The 13,414-nt window shown below is 37.2% G+C and overlaps 1 long non-coding RNA gene across 1 annotated transcript; it reads left to right on the top strand.

Moving 5' to 3' along the window:
- The first annotated feature begins 5,541 nt into the window (after nucleotides 1-5,541).
- On the top strand, nucleotides 5,542-5,845 carry LOC128502444 (uncharacterized). The gene is made up of 2 exons (XR_008355111.1): nucleotides 5,542-5,622; nucleotides 5,724-5,845. It is a non-coding gene; the product is annotated as an uncharacterized LOC128502444 (long non-coding RNA).
- Nucleotides 5,846-13,414: the final 7,569 nt, after the last annotated feature.

The following is a 13,414-nucleotide window of genomic DNA, read 5'->3' as shown; positions in this document are numbered from 1 at the left end:
ATCTAGTGACATCACTGCATAATTATTTTTAAATGTTAGCACATTTTTATTTTTTTTTCCATTTTTTTTTTTTTGAATATTTTACTAATCACATAGTGATTAGAAAGCTGGGCTCCATTGACTTGCATGGTTGAATGCAGTACCTGTATTCAACCAGCAAGTGGAGCCAGTTCTCTAGAGGGTCTGGAGACCATCTAGCAAACTTTTTCTTGTTTGTTTTTTTTTTACAGAGCGGCGGCCATCTTACTTGATGGCGAAGATCACCGGCAGCTGCGGCTGTGACCGCTCTCCGGAGCGGTCACAGCCCACCTAAAGGTAAGTGTTTGGTGTCGCTGGATGCCTCCTGATCGAGGCATTCCAGCGACACCATTTAAGTTTAGGAGGCGACCGTTGATCGCCTCCTAAACGCTTTTAAAACGGGCGTCCGCCGCCATACAATGGCGGCTGTTGACGCCCCGGGGAGGGGCCAGACATGGCCCCCGATGCCGATCTCGGCCTTGCTGAATGCCTCGACATCGAGGCATTGCAGCAAGGCCGTTTAAGCGAAGAAAGTGATCCTTGATCACTTTCTAAGCTTATTTAACTTTTTGACGGTTCAGGACCGTCAAAGGTCATTTAGTGACCTTCTTGTCATGACGGTCCTGAACCGGCAAAGGTCGCGAAGGGGTTAAAAGAAGAAATAAAACCACAACAAGAGGACACAAGCATAAACTAGAGGGGCAAAGGTTTAATGGTAACATCAGAAAATATTACTTTACGGAAAGGGTAGGGGACGCATGGAATAGCCTCCCAGTGGAAGTGGTAGATGTTAATACAGTAAAGTCATTTAAGCAAGCATGGGATAGGCATAATGCCAAGCTAGATATAGGATAAGGGCAAGTACTAAAGGAGAGTACTCAGAGGTTGGGCAGACTGGATGGGCCTTCTGGCTCTTATCTGCCGTCACTTTCTATGTTTCTATGTTTCTATGTATGGTGTGTGGTTCTGCGAGTGAATGGAGATATGAAAGGCGTATGAATGGTCAGTAATTAGGGTTAAAGCCTTGACGTGGCATTACTGCTCACGTAAGAAGTTAAATTATGGCACAAAAAGTACATATTTGCAAAAACTACACCCCTTGGCGCATCAAATGAGGGGCTGTGTATGTGTTTCTAGTACAAACCTGGAGTGCGCAAGACACAAATGAACATGTCGCTATGGTTAGAAAAAACATATTTTCTAGCCAAAGCGACATATTCCATTATTATTTGTGCACTCAACTTTTGTCCTAGAAATACATGTAACCCCTCATTTGAAGCTCCAAGGGGTGTAGTTTCTTGAAATGTGTACTTTATGTACCCTAATTTAACTTCCCAGATGTCTAGACCACTTTAACTTCAGATATGGCAGATTGGAGAATCTTGTTACAAAATTGTCTTAAAACATTTAGGGTGATGCCTGCATTTAGTCTGCTCTAGACAGCTGGAAAGTTAAATTATGGTACATAAAGTATATATTTTCTGAAACTACACCCCTTGGCGCATCAAATGAAGGGCTGCATGTATTCGTAGAACAAGACTGGAGTGCACAAGACATAAATGAACTTGTCGCTTTTAATTTAATTTTTTTTAATTTTTAGAAGTGTGATATTCACTTATTTGTTGTGCACGTCAGATTTGTGATACAAATACAACTAAGACCTCATTTGCTGCAGCTGGGGGTGTAGTTTCTAAAAATATATACCGTATTTGCTCGATTATAAGACGACCCCCCCAAAATCTAAATATTAATTTAGGAAAAAAACAAAAAGCCTGAATATAAGACTACCCTATAGGAAAAAAAGTTTTACTAGTAAATATTAATTAATGTAAACAATTTTTTTCATACTTAATAAAAGCTATGATTGAGAAAAATATATATTTTTTTATTTCCTTTTATTTGCCAACCTGCCCCCCCCAGTTTTGCACATCTGCCCCCAAGGTTGCCACTGTGCCCCCAGAAATGCCTTAATCCCCCTTTATTTGCCACTCTGCTCCATGATGTGCCTTTTAACCCTCTATATGCCACTCTGCCTCCAGAAATGTCTTATGCACTCCTAAATGCCACTCTGCCCCATGAAATGCCTTTTAACCCCCTATATGCCAGAGTGGCATATAGGGGGTTAAAAGGCATTTCTGGAGGTATATATAACTGCTAACAGCAATCAAACTCCTATCAAGCCAAGGCAGCCAGTACATGCAGGAACCTGGGGATGATAGGAGTTTGAGTACAGCCTCCCTATGCCATGCTACCACCCCCCCTTACACATCCATGCTATCACACACACTCATTCACAAACATTTAAAAACTCATTCATTCCATTAATCACACATACACACACACACACTCAAACCCCCCACCCCCTTACCTGAATTGCAGATCTCCCACTCGCAGACTTCTGCAGGGGCCCGGCTGTGCGAGCAACTTCTCTGGCCCCGCCCCCAGAGGAAGGAGGGGGAGGCAGAATTATGTGACACTCTGCTAGCTTCCTGCTGCTAATAGAAGAGACGCTGCTCGGGACCAAAGCACCGGTAAGCAGCCTGGCCCCAGCAGACATTTTTTTGAGGTCTAATTAGAAGACGACCTCGATTATAAGACGAGGGGTATTTTTCAGAGCATTTGCTCTGAAAAAACCTCGTCTTATAATCGAGCAAATACGGTAGTTTTGTTGGCATATTTTAACATCCCGGGCAGCTAGAGCTGTTTAATTGACGGCAGCCATGCATTAAATTTAAAGATGTATTTTGTGATAGTCTAATAAATTTAACTTTTAGCTATAAAATATTAGAAAAACACAGTCTACTGTTCTCAATTTCTGTTTATTTTAGACCGGTTACCTACTACAAATATTTAGCAACACAGCTTTTGATATTAGAGTTTAGAAAAATAACATTACGAACTAGTTTTTATTGAGTCGGAAGTGAAAAATTACACTTTTTTCCCATTTTTGGCTTTATTTTGCAAACCTAATGAGACATACACATATAAAAATGGTATATTTGGAATCTGCTGGGTGTGCTGAAAAAAACAATATATGGTTTGTATAGTTTATTCCCAAGAAATTTACTTCTAAACGCGTTTAAACGTGAGATGCACCAAAATGCCGAAAACCAGCTTCGCACCAGGGTGGGAAATGGCTTAGCAGCCAAGGGGTTAAGTGACGTAGCTTAGAGGGTCTTCTGTGGAATGCCGGTGTATCATATGACTGTTCCAATAGGATTCCTTTATGTATACCCTAACCAAATGTAAAGGGGTATAAATTGGCATGATTACAAGGACAAGGTCTCTTTCTACACTCTTTCTACGCTCTTTCCACACTCTCACCTTCATCTCACCAAGAATATTGAACCTACAGTACCATTTCAACATTTGTTCCAGCGTCGGTACTTTACGAATTGATAATTTGTTATTGAATAAACCTGATTAATAGACATAGAAGCTGTGGTCTTGATTGCTGTTTGATCACTGGAGAAGTTTAGATATTCAAGACAAAGAATATTCTAACAGGATCTAATGATCATCAGTCTGTGTGGTTTAATATACGAACAGTGACTGAGTCACACCACACAAAAACAAAAGTTTTAGATTTTAGAAAAGCTGACTTTTCTAAAATGAGAATATGTGTAGATTCAAGACAAAGAATATTGTAACAAATTGACGAGCCAGCCGAGTCTTTAGTCAGTTTTCTACGGCAAGCATTTACTGCACGTTTGTTTTTGACTTTTCCTCTTCCGACAAAGGGGGGATAGTGTGCAGTTGTCTGAAGAGATCAAAGAGATCCTCTGACTAAAAACAAAAAACCTAGTAGTGATCAGAAGAAAGTGTAATTCGACACTACCAGACCATTACCAGACCACGTGGTGAGAAGGAAGAGCATTCCAGAACCGTGTATCGTAGTGAGAGCAGATTGAGCAAGCAACTGGATTTTATTAATACTTTGTTTTCTGCAAGTAAACTTGAATATACGTTTGTTCCTTATACAGCTAGTGATTCAACTTTGTGGCATGATTTATGGAGTCAATGTGAAGATGCAAATAAGAATATAGACAAAAAGATATTTTCTGTGAATAAGGAGAAACAAAAGTTTAGGAATGTAATGAAAATGATTAAGATTTTTAATACATTACTTTATGGTGGTGTTAATCTGACTAATAATGATGTTAGTCAAAGTAATTCACAGAGTAGTGACATGGTTAAAAATGAGATGCACAATGTGTGTGCAATAGAAAAGGAATGTCCTAAATGTGATTTATTAACTGAAGAGATTTCTGATTTGTCGGATTGTTTAGAAATTAAGAATTTGTTAATTACAAAGTTGCAGAAAGACTTGAAACAAGTCTGTGTAATTACAAGGGGAGATAAACAAAGACACAGCTTAATTCCAGAAAATGTAGAGGATGAACCAGAGGTCAGTTCAGAACAGGAACTGCAAAGGAAGAAGCTTAGAAATAAAGCAGCAAAATTAAAATTACAAATACAAAGTGAATTAATGAAATTACTTAAATTTTTTCGCCGTATAATTCTAATTTGGATCCATTTGGTAATGCAGATGTATTTGAATCAAATACAGAGAAGCATAATTTGTCCAATGAGCAGAGAAACAGATTTAAATTCTGGTTACCTACATACATGAGTAGAAGATTAGTAGCTCCAATAAGTTCTCCTATAGTGGAGGATGATGAAATCATCCATGGAACAGATAAGGATAGACTCCAGCAGTTGATTAAGTTTACAACTGGAAATACCAATCCAACAATTGATATACTAGAAAATCTGAAACCTACAATTTCAGAGGATCCATTTTCTTTCTTGTTAAGATTTGATTCACTAGGGGGCGCTTGTGTTTTTAGTCGTTTTTTTCAATTTGAAACATAAACAGAAAGAAATTTTTGATAGTGTGGTATGTCAGGTAAACTTTTGGCGTAAGAAATGGTGTATATGCACTCACACTTTAAAAAAGATGATCAAGCCTTGTGTATAAACCCACCACGATCCGCGTGTGGAGTATATATGGAGAAAAAAACAAAAAACGAAAAACACAATGGTGTGGTATTTCAAAAGAGTTCTGGCATGCCAGAACAGATGTACACTTACAGTTAATAACTGGTGTGTCTGGCGTATAGAAGTTTGGTTTCCTCAATCCTTCCCGATCACGTGCTTGTATATGAAGGTTTGTATACGGACTGATCCACCAAGCGTATATATAAAATTGGAATTTATTCTGGGCACATGCCCGGTATGGTAAGATACACTGCGTGCATAGGATATACCTATATCATGTTTAAAATTAATATAAAGAACTAATTAAAAATAACATAAAGTAAAATAAGATAATAAAGTCCAATAGGTATGGGGACGGGAGCTCGATCCGTCCTTCTATCTCAACGCGTTTCGCCTGTGTAGCGGCTTCCTCAGGAGTGTTCTGTGTGTTGTCTGGTTGGTCTTTTTATCCGTGTGGGGAGCGTCATCTTTGGTCTCTGACGTCCGTCCATCTGACGTCAGTGCGCTTTCCCCTCCCAGCGTCTTTCGTCGTTCATTCGATTCCGCCTCCTCCGTCTAATGCAGCCTCCTCCGTCCGTCCCTCTCGCATTGCGGTGATTGTAGGTAAGTGTCCGGTATCAAAACGAGGAGACAAAGGTTATTGCTCATCAAATAACTGCGATCGGGTGATAGGGGAGTTTCATTTCTTATATTTTTTGTTGTAGGGGCACTTCTCATTTGGAGAATGGCCGTTCGTTATGTGGACTTATATCGGGAGAAGGCTACCGCGGGGGACTCAAAATGTGGTCATACATTCAATGGGTAGAATGAAATATGTATATCAAAACGAAGGATGAATTCAAGGGGTAAAAAGAACATAGAAAACAATGCATGAACTGGGGGATATGTATTACATTAAATAAAAGCATTAAAAAATATAAAAAAATATATATATATACATATGTGTGTGTATTAATTTATTCTAATGTGTGTACGTTTGGTGTATGTGTCTGTTTAAGTGTCTGGTTTGTGTGATGTTAATTGGATACAGGTATGATGCAGATCATGAGTATAGTGTTAGGAATAGGTGTAGTATAGTATTAGAAATATTAAAAATATTAATATTAAAAAATATATTTATAGAAAATATTCTTAAAAGATATTCTTTGGATGGCTGTTGGTCTTATGGAGATATTGCTACTAATCTTATGGAAATATATAAATTCTTTTTAGATTATTAATTCATTGATATTTATATATGTGCTAGGATATCCAGCTCCATGTTTAGGCCACCTTTTTTAAACGTTTTTAATTTAAAAATCCACTCAGTTTCTCGTCTCAATAAATTTTCTATTGTATTACCCCCTCTCCAATTGGGGGGGACCCAATCTATACCAATGATTTTTAGGTTTTCTACAGTGAATTTTGGGCATGTGTTGCAGTGTCTTGGGACGCTGTGTTTAGTGTTTTTATTTCTTATATTGCCTATGTGCTCCAGGATCCTTTCCTTCAGAGGTCTCGATGTCCTACCCACGTACTGGATCCTGCACCCGCATTCTAATAGATACACCACGTTTTTTGACGTGCAGTTTATGAAATGTTTAATTGTGTATGTCTGGCCTGTAATGGAGCCTATAAATTGGTCTGTTTTCCTTGGTAGAAAAGTGCACATTTTGCAGTGGCCACACTTGTGAAAACCTTTGGGTTTTTCGCCTAAAAAGGAATGTAAGTTTTTCTTAGTATCTTTTTTTGGTAAGGTGCTCGGGGCTAATATGGTTTTAAGTGATCCTGTTTTTTTAAAAATGATTTGTGGTTTTTCTGGTATTATGGTACCTAAGACATCATCGCTTTTTAATATGTGCCAATGTTTTTCCAATATTTTCTTGATCTTATGTGCTTGAGTATTATACTGGGTAAAAAAAAAGGAGAAACTAAAATCTTTTGGTGTTTTTGTATCTGTTTCTTTCCCTGTCAGTAGCTGAAGTCTATTCATGTTCCCCACTTGTTGCAGGCTGCTGTCTAACCTCGCAATTGGGTACTTTTTTCGATAAATTTCTGCTTCATTTCTTCCGCTTTTTCTTCAAAATCTTCATTTCTTGAGCAGTTCCTTCTGATTCTCATCAGCTGGCCTTTCGGTATATTGTTGAGCCATCTGGGATGGTGACAACTTGTATAATGGATGTATCCATTTTTGTCCGTTGGTTTCGTATAGTTTCTTGAGCATATTTTATTTCCTTCTGAGAATAATTCTTCATCCAAGAACTCAATCTTTTCTCTCTGAATGTTAGAAGTGAATCTTAGGTTGAAGTCGTTATTATTAGTGTATTGTATGAATGCTTTTAACTCATCTTCTGTCCCTTTCCAGATTATTAATACATCATCGATGTATCTTTTCCAGAGCACCAGGTCTGCACTATATGGGTTGTTGTTCCATATTGAGTTGTTTTCCCATTCTGCTATGAACAAGTTAGCGTAGCTGGGTGCGAACCTGGTGCCCATTGCCGTTCCACAAAGTTGGAGGAAGTACTCTTCCTCGAACCAGAAGTAATTATACTTCAGGATAAAGCTAATACATTCCAGGATAAAGCATTTTTGTGTTAATTTCATATTCACATCCCTAGATAAGGTTAAATTCATTGCTTCAATCCCCTGTTTGTGGTTAATGATCGTGTATAAAGAGGAAACGTCCATGGTTGCCCATAACCATCCTGGAGACCATTTTATTTCTCCAAGGGTGTTTAAAAGATGAGTTGTATCTTTTAAGTATGCTGGGATTTGGGTAACATATTTTTGTAGAAAAAAAATCTACATACTCCGACGTGTTGCACGTTAGGGAGTCAATACCACTGATGATGGGTCTACCCGGTGGTTTTTCTAAATTTTTATGTATTTTAGGGAGGAAGTAGAAAACCGGTAGTCTTGGGTATTCTTTTTTCAAGTAGTTGTGTTCTTTTTTTATTCAGAACTCCTTGTTCTAGGCCCCTATCTAGTATTTCGTATAGTACTATACTGAAGTCTTTGGTGGTGTCCTTGCTTAATTTCTTATAGGTAACTGTATCCTCTAGAATCCTCTTTGCTTCTGATATATAGTATGTGCGATCCATTACTACTGTAGCCCCCCCTTTGTCTGCATGTTTTACGACTATGTTGTGTTTATCTTTTGAGCGTAGGGCTTGTTGTTCATTTTTATTTAGGTTGTGTGTTTTAGTTTTGTTTCCTAATTTTTCCATGTCTTTCGGTATTAGATCTGTGAAAACACCTATGTGTTCACTCTTTTCGTTGTAAGGGTAGAACTTAGATTTGGGTTTGAGTTCTGTGTGTGTATATTCCTCTACCGTGTTTTGGTTGTCTTGTGTTGTGGTAATGATATTGATGTTGGTGTTTATTCTATCTGTTTTATTAAAGAATCTTTTTATTGTCAATTTTCTCAAGTATTTTTGAGTGTCTAAGAATAACTCAAACTGGTTCGGACCTTTGGCCGGGGCAAATTTTAGGCCCTTTCTCAATAGACTGATTTCGTTTTGTTCCAGGGTGACTGATGAAATATTGATGATCCCTTCTTTTTCTGGTATTAATTCCTGTGTGTGTGTTGTTGTCTTCCTTCCTCTACCCCTCTGCCCTCTTGTTCCCTTTGGAATTTTCTCCTTTTCCAAGGACTTTGGTCCAGATGGATGTACCGATTCCTTAATTCTATGGCTTCTCTTCGAGGTGGGGTCTCTTTCCGTTTGGTGCCACCCTTTCGGGATGGCTCCCTGTCTAAAAAAACCTGTTCTGGTGTATTATTAATGTCATCCGTACTGTTTCTATTGGTGTTCTCCTCTGGTCTATAGCGTGTAAGTGAAGTGAAGTGAGTCCTAGGATGTGTGGGTGAAGTGAAATTCTTTCTATAGTGTTCAGTTTGTTGTTGTTTCTTGTATGGAATGAATCTCCTAGTGTCTTGTCTAGGTTTTTCCCATCTATTTCTCTGTGTGTATTGATGGTTATATTGTGTATTCCTGAATTGATGTATACCTTTTTGCATTTCATCCTTGTCTCTGAAGAATTTCCTTTTCTTGTTCTTAATAATTTCCTCCTCTATTTTACTAATCTTTTTTCCATATTTATTTTATTTGATGAAATACTTTTTTTTTTTATCTATTTTGGTCTTAATTTCTTCCTCCATTATTTGTATATCCTTCTCAATAATGTTTAGTTGTTCTTTTTGTTGGTTAACAATTAACTGCATCAATTTAAATGAACATTCGTCTAGGGTTTTGTGCCAGTTTTGCATGAAATCCTCATCTTCTAGACCGAATGCTGGGGCTTTTTGGATTCTCAATCCTCTAGGGATAGTTTTTGTTTTAATGTATTGTTTGATGAATGTGATCTCCCACCACCTTTTGATTTCTTTTTCCATTAATCTTTCCATTTTTATGAAAAGATATGTGTCAGGTGTTGGGTCTTCTGTGTTATGAGAAAAAATGTCCTCTAATTTCCTGTTTCTTTCCTCTCGCCATGTGAGAAAGGAGTCTGCCTTATAGGCCATTATATATATAACGTGCAACACGTCGGAGTATGTAGATTTTTTTCTACAAAAATATGTTACCCAAATCCCAGCATACTTAAAAGATACAACTCATCTTTTAAACACCCTTGGAGAAATAAAATGGTCTCCAGGATGGTTATGGGCAACCATGGACGTTTCCTCTTTAGACACGATCATTAACCACGAACAGGGGATTGAAGCAATACATTTAACCTTATTTAGGGATGTGAATATGAAATTAACACAAAAATGCTTTATCCTGGAATGTATTAGCTTTATCCTGAAGCATAATTACTTCTGGTTCGAGGAAGAGTACTTCCTCCAACTTTGTGGAACGGCAATGGGCACCAGGTTCGCACCCAGCTACGCTAACTTGTTCATAGCAGAATGGTAAAACAACTCAATATGGAACAACAACCCATATAGTGCGGACCTGGTGCTCTGGAAAAGATACATCGATGATGTATTAATAATCTGGAAAGGGACAGAAGATGAGTTAAAAGCATTCATACAATACACTAATAATAATGACTTCAACCTAAGATTCACTTCTAACATTCAGAGAGAAAAGATTTCTTGGATGTAGAATTATTCTCAGAAGGAAATAAAATATGCTCAAGAAACTATACGAAACCAACGGACAAAAATGGATACATCCATTATACAAGTTGTCACCATCCCAGATGGCTCAACAATATACCGAAAGGCCAGCTGATGAGAATCAGAAGGAACTGCTCAAGAAATGAAGATTTTGAAGAAAAAGCGGAAGAAATGAAGCAGAAATTTATCAAAAAAAAGTACCCAATTGCGAGGTTAGACAGCAGCCTGCAACAAGTGGGGAACATGAATAGACTTCAGCTACTGACAGGGAAAGAAACAGATACAAAAACACCAAAAGATTTTAGTTTCTCCTTTTTTTTTTTTACCCAGTATAATACTCAAGCACATAAGATCAAGAAAATATTGGAAAAACATTGGCACATATTAAAAAGCGATGATATCTTAGGTACCATAATACCAGAAAAACCACAAATCATTTTTAAAAAAACAGGATCACTTAAAACCATATTAGCCCCGAGCACCTTACCAAAAAAAGATACTAAGAAAAACTCACATTCCTTTTTAGGCAAAAAACCCAAAGGTTTTCACAAGTGTGGCCACTGCAAAATGTGCACTTTTCTACCAAGGAAAACAGACCAATTTATAGGCTCCATTACAGGCCAGACATACACAATTAAACATTTCATAAACTGCACGTCAAAAAACATGGTGTATCTATTAGAATGCGGGTGCGGGATCCAGTACGTGGGTAGGACATCGAGACCTCTGAAGGAAAGGATCCTGGAGCACATAGGCAATATAAGAAATAAAAACACTAAACACAGCGTCCCAAGACACTGCAACACATGCCCAAAATTCACTGTAGAAAACCTAAAAATCATTGGTATAGATTGGGTCCCCCCAATTGGAGAGGGGGTAATACAATAGAAAATTTATCGAGACGAGAAACTGAGTGGATTTTTAAATTAAAAACGTTTAAAAAAGGTGGCCTAAACATGGAGCTGGATATCCTAGCACATATATAAATATCAATGAATTATTAATCTAAATCTAAATTAATGAATTAATAATCTAAAAAGAACTTATATATTTACATAAGATTAGTAGCCATATCTCCATAAGACCAACAGCCATCCAAAGAATATCTTTTAAGAATATTTTCTATAAATATATTTTTTAATATTAATATTTTTAATATTTCTAATACTATACTACACCTATTCCTAACACTATACTCATGATCTGCATCATACCTGTATCCAATTAACATCACACAAACCAGACACTTAAACAGACACATACACCAAACGTACACACATTAGAATAAATTAATACACACACATATGTATATATATATTTTTTTTAATATTTTTTAATGCTTTTATTTAATGTAATACATATCCCCCAGTTCATGCATTGTTTTCTATGTTCTTTTTACCCCTTGAATTCATCCTTCGTTTTGATATTTACATATTTCATTCTACCCATTGAATGTATGTCCACATTTTGAGTCCCCCGCGGTAGCCTTCTCCCGATATAAGTACACATAACGAACGGCCATTCTCCAAATGAGAAGTGCACCTACAACAAAAAATATAAGAAATGAAACTCCCCTATCACCCGATCGCAGTTATTTGATGAGCAATAACCTTTGTCTCCTGGTTTTGATACCAGACACTTACCTACAATCACCGCAACGCGAGAGGGACGGACGGAGAAGGCTGCATTAGACGGAGGAGGCGGAATCGAATGAACGATGAAAGACGCTGGGAGGGGAAAACGCACTGACGTCAGACGGACGGACGTCAGAGACCAAAGATGGCGATCCCCACACGGATAAAAAGACCAACCAGACAACACACAGAACACTCCTGAGGAAGCCGCTACACAGGGGAAACGCGTTGAGATAGAAAGACGGATCGAGCTCCCGTCCCCATACCTATTGGACTTTATTATCTTATTTTACTTTATGTTATTTTTAATTAGTTCTTTATATTAATTTTAAACATGATATAGGTATATCCTATGCACGCAGTGTATCTTATCATACCGGGCATGTGCCCAGAATAAATTCCAATTTTATATATACGCTTGGTGGATCAGTCCGTATACAAACCTTCATATACAAGCACGTGATTGGGAAGGATTGAGGAAACCAAACTTCTATACGCCAGACACACCAGTTATTAACTAAGAGTACATTTGTTCTGGCGTGCCAGAACTCTGTTGAATTTTTTCACAATTTTTTGTTCTCTCAGTGTTAAGATTTGAGCAGGCTTACAGATTAGTTTTTAACATTTCTGATGAATGTCCTGCCTCTATGATTCAAGTTTTTTGTTAAAAAGTTTAACTACCTGGATCCTACTAGCATAGCAATTGCTTTGGATATGCAAACACTTGAGGATGTTGCTGCATTTATTGATAAAATCAGGAGAGAATGCAGACATGAAGGGGTTAAAACGGTAGTTAACATGGTTAATAGCAAGGATATAGGTAGAAAGGAGAGATAACATTTAATTCACCCCCTTCTCTCCCTCAGGAATTTAAACATACCCAGATGCAGAATCCCAGGGGACACAGGTTTTGGAATAAAGAGTCTTTTCACTGTTTCTATTGCAAGAAACTGGGACATTTTAAAAGACAATGTCGCAAATTTCTTTATAATAAAAAATTAAAAGAGCAAAGAAAATCAAATGGATTTGTTTACAGTTCAGATCCAAATATATATACTAACAGAGCTGTAACACCTCAGAGAGATTTACTTTACACTCCAATGATTAGGCAAATTAGGGAGATTGAAGTTAATAAAGAAGATATACCTAATACAGGAACTACACAGGAGTATGTTTGTTGTAAGTGTCGTGAGAGCTATAATACGTAGATATATGTTGATTCAGTATACAGGGAGCTAGTATAGCAATTAACTCCAATTTGTACTGTATCCCTGCACTCTGTCTTCTATAAAGATGTTTTGAATAAGTTAATTTATTTGTAAGAAAAAGTATATGAACAACAGGTGTGTTATATGTTAAAGTATTGTGTTTAGTTTGATTCTGTAAGTTAAGATCTTGTAATGTGATATGTTGTGTCTGTTAAACTGCAACTACATAGAGTCCATCATTTGCAGAAGTACAAGTTTGGGATATTTCCTTTCTTGCTTCTCAGGTTGATTCAAAACCTTAATTTAGTTCATGAGAATAGGGTTTTGCGTCATGACTAAAAAGGATTACTATGTATTGTATTGTATTGATCAAATATGTTTTTCCGTAATCAATTGAGGTATTAATTATTTACTATTGTCCATATTCTTAAATTCATCTCATGATCCAG

Source organism: Spea bombifrons, chromosome 7 (assembly GCF_027358695.1).
Source record: "Spea bombifrons isolate aSpeBom1 chromosome 7, aSpeBom1.2.pri, whole genome shotgun sequence".
NCBI lineage: Eukaryota > Metazoa > Chordata > Amphibia > Anura > Pelobatidae > Spea > Spea bombifrons.
This window is presented reverse-complemented; position numbering and strand designations above follow the sequence as displayed.